Genomic DNA, 4,190 nt, shown 5'->3' with positions numbered 1-4,190 from the left:
CTATTCTTTTTTTTTCCAATCACACGTGTGAGCTGCTTGAGCCTTCATAGTTGCTAAACTTCACGGGCTACCTCTAGAGATCATACAATCTAGGATGAAACTACACTTAGCTCATCGCACTCTGTTTTATCCCATTAAGTTGGTCTCTCTGCGTAAAGCATATATGGACCTGCAGATATATGGCGGATATGTAGATATACGAAAAACAACCGTGTTTAATAGGTCAGAAATATTGTTATAAATCTTTTGCTAGTAATATCAGTTGTAGCCTCGGTCGCCAGTTGAAAGAATCACGTCCTGTGCAACACTTATTTGATAATTTCGTGGCGATCTCCTTCCTTCAGCTCATAATATGTTCAGGAGTATAATTTCTGGTAGACATACAAAACTTATTTATTTCTTTCTTTGTATTCTATAATCTGTATCAGACCGGAAATTCAATTCGGCTCCCGGGTGCGTATGCACCCTCTACCAAAAAATCATATTTTGAAATGTCGAAAAATTTTAACAAAAAATTTTACACGCACATCTTCATAATATGTTCGTTCGTCAAGTTTCACGAAAAACCAATATTTTTTGTGGTCTATATAAAAAAGAGAAAACTTATCTGATGAAAAGCATTATTTTTAGCACTGTGTTTTGTCTTTTTTACACACGTCACATGATAAGTTTATTTTTCATGAAACAACTTTGTAAGCGTGTAGCACGAGAAGATTTACATGCGAATTTTTTTGTTTCAATTTTTTTGAAATTCAAAATATGTGTAAGATGCATTTAAAAATAGGGGGAGCATATGCTCCCATGTTTCAAAACACCACTCCCGTATCAGACGTAAGACAATTTTTAGGCTTCTATTGATAAATTTAAAGAACTATAAAATAGTGTAGGGGATTTTATGGATGATCGTTTACTTGCCTGCGTAGTAGCGGCGGCAGCACAGTTCGTCCAATCGGCAGCTTTGCCGGTGATCACGGTGGTACAAAGATCTACAGATTACGTTTCACTTAGTTAGCCGATATTTCTTCATATTTTCATCGCTTTGCCAGAACAATCTAGACCTATAGAAGTCAATTCGTTTTGTAACCCTTTAGGTATTTCGAGAAACGATAGCATAAACATCAAAAACATTTTAGAACCGAATTATTACTTCCTCAATTCCAATGAATAAGGCGTCCATGTTTTTCGTGTTTTTTCCTTGACCAGAAATTGCTCCAAATATATATAAATTATTGGTATAAAATTAGCATCATTAGAAAGTGTTATAATAAAATTAGCATTATTGTTGTATCCTAGGCATTTCCCATAAGTTAAGGGCGAAGATTTTTGTGTACTAATTATATACAATATAATCAAGGTTTTGTTGCTTAATTTTTTGATGAAAATTCGTCTTTGAATGTGCATGCGTCTTATTCAAAAACCGGAAATAGTAGTTGGTATTATGCACTTGTAATACAATCTACAGGGCTACCCATTTATCAAGTTCAACTTGGTTGGAATCGCAAGTATGGCGCCCAGGCTACTGCTGGTGTTTGGGAAATATTTTTGTACTCGAAAGAACCAGGTGCTAGCTATAAACCGGATGCTAAGTACTCCGAGAAGCCAGTACTCCGAGAAGGTCAGCCTCCCCTCCTTCCTTCGAATTCTCAATCTGGCCACGCGCGTTCACCTCAAAAAGAACACCCATCTTGGGACTTGGGAGGATGGAACTGAAGCACGATTCACCTCAAAAAAAATTGAAATGCGATGGATGGGATTTGGGGTTTGGCGTGCTCATTGATTCTAATGTTCCGTTGTTGCCTCTGTATGATCTTGGGACTTGGGTGGATGGAACTGAAGCACGATTCACCTCAAAAAAATTTGAAACGCGATGGATGAGATTTGGGGTTTGCGTGCTCGTTGATTCTACTGTTTCGTTGTAGCCCCTGTATGATCTGTGTCTTTTGTTGGACTAGAAGAAGTGTAGGCTAAGAAAGGGTTGGGATCTTGGATACTATCGATTGGAACAGACGAACAGTCAAGCTTTTATGCTCAAAATGTATGAAATGGGTTGAAATTGAGTTCAGTGTAGGTAAAAGTAGAAGGTTCTGAGCTAGAATTCGTCGTTCCAATCACAACGTCCGGTGGCTACGAATTAGGCGAACCTGTTTGAAGCCTATCTAACAATTTGAAGGGGGAAGTGGCAGCAAACAAACTTCTCAGCACATTATCCTCTTGGTTTTGGAAGGTCGCCCTTTTTTGAGTTAATCAACATCCTCTCAGTTTTGGAAGAATACCCTTTTTTGCACGTTGATCAGCAGTTATGTTGTCGTCTGGTAAATGAATTGTGGCAGACGAGTTGATCCTCCTGGTGAGTTTCTTTAGCACTGTACTTTTCTGTTCCGCGTTAGACGGGTACTTCAGCGGACGGTTAGTGTAGCTATGCTCGCACTTCATGCAGTTTAGCCTATGGTACAGGAAAACATCCTTCAGATTGACAGCCGCTTCCATGACACGTCTGACATACCTAACCATGCAGTCAGACTGAAAGCCAAAGATTACTAGCGTGTCCAGGCTATGGTGCTGGAAATCAGGTCCAGGTGATTTCCACTCAACACCCTTCTTCTCGCTATACGAGAGTGCTCGCCTTTCCTCCTCATTTGTTGTCATTATACACAGATGATCCCATACCATCAGGTATAGCTCCTTCAGGTTGGGAGCAGCTTCAAGGATGAACAATGTCCATGTGAGATCACACCCTTCAGCAATATTATCTAGATTCACAAACGTTAGTTGATGGAACACAGATGACAATTTTTTCGTCACACTTTCTGGTTGAACCCAAATCCTTTCGCATTCAAATCCCAACCTCAGGGATCGTGGAGAGGTACCACCAAAAATCTCACTTAACTTGACCATCTTGTGATGACTAAGACTGACAGTACTAAGGCTAACAGCCTCGAGCAATGGGACATAACCCAGAAACAGTGAATCTTTTGACTTCCAACCCCCGAAGATCATCCATATGAGTTTTGGCAGCGAGTTGAGCTCGACTTTTTCAAAACAACAATTAAAAATAAGCAGCTCACTGAGTTTAGAGTGTTCAACTTTCATAATGGTCCCTCTTGCGGCATTACAATAGGACAGGCTTAGATGCTTTAATCCTTTGCATACTTTGAGGACGTTAGGGATGTCTGATTCACCAAATCTCAAATTCTCTAGGCAGAGGCGTGTGACACCAGCAAATGCAATTGGACAAGAATCAACAAACAACCTGAATAGTATCCCGTAGTTGATCTTATCATCCTGATTGCAACGAGTGTAATCCATCTCTGTAAAAACTGTGATTTCAAAGTCAACCGTGTGGAACGCCATGATGTACTCAACAGCTTGTCCAATGGATATTATGTCATCTTCTCTCAAGAAGAACGCCATGCACATGGAGCGAATCTTGTTTGGGCTTGAAACCCTGCGTGCCAGGATGCTCTTTGTCACTTCAACCATAGTTGTATTGCCCCGTTCAATTTCTTCTCCATGGCACGTTGTGGCAGGTTTAGCCACAAAGTCCCGAACATCTATGCATGGTGAGACGAGAGAGCATAGCAGGGAGATGCAGCCACCGCCGGGCAAGGACACTGGTTCTTACAGCCTCTCGGACATTGAGTCTGTCAAGGATGTTAACCAAAATATCGTCGGGTAAGCGGCCAAGCCTATCTTCTCGAACGATTTTCGTCATGGCACAAATATGCGGAAGACTGAGAGGATCAACCATGGCACCCGTCGCCTGGAGAGCTTTTCTGATGGTCTGCTGGTATTTGGTCTCCTCTGAACCTGACGCCATCGGGGGCGCCGTCGACTGGAGAGCTTTTCTTGCCTGCTGGTATCTGGTCTCCTCTGAATCTGACGGCATCGGGGGTGCCCCCCTGGAAATATATGTAGAGCGTATTGGTCTCCGCTTCTGGCTACGACTCTGAGATTGAGAAAGGATCGGCTTCGTTGTGGAAAGGAATCGATTTCCTGAAGAGGCCGATATGCGATTCCGGCTTGCAGCTTAAAAGGGAGCTGCTTATTGTTGGTCTGCCTCTTCTGACACTGCACACCGGCGCAGGAGAGGCAGCAACGAACGGAGTCCGGCCAGGCGATTCAGAGCGGCGGCTCTCCGAGGCAGATGAGGTTGATGCGGCGCGACGCGGTTACATGAGTGGATCTCGTCA

The 4,190-nt window shown here is 42.4% G+C and overlaps 1 pseudogene; it reads right to left on the bottom strand.

Annotated features, from left to right (window-relative positions):
- Positions 1-2,244: 2,244 nt before the first annotated feature.
- Positions 2,245-3,815, bottom strand: LOC124664119 (annotated as a pseudogene).
- Positions 3,816-4,190: the final 375 nt, after the last annotated feature.

This window comes from Lolium rigidum, chromosome 6 (genome assembly GCF_022539505.1).
Source record: "Lolium rigidum isolate FL_2022 chromosome 6, APGP_CSIRO_Lrig_0.1, whole genome shotgun sequence".
Taxonomy (NCBI): Eukaryota; Viridiplantae; Streptophyta; class Magnoliopsida; order Poales; family Poaceae; genus Lolium; species Lolium rigidum.
The sequence above is the reverse complement of the archived record's forward strand: the minus strand, read 5'-3'. Positions and strand labels throughout refer to the sequence as shown.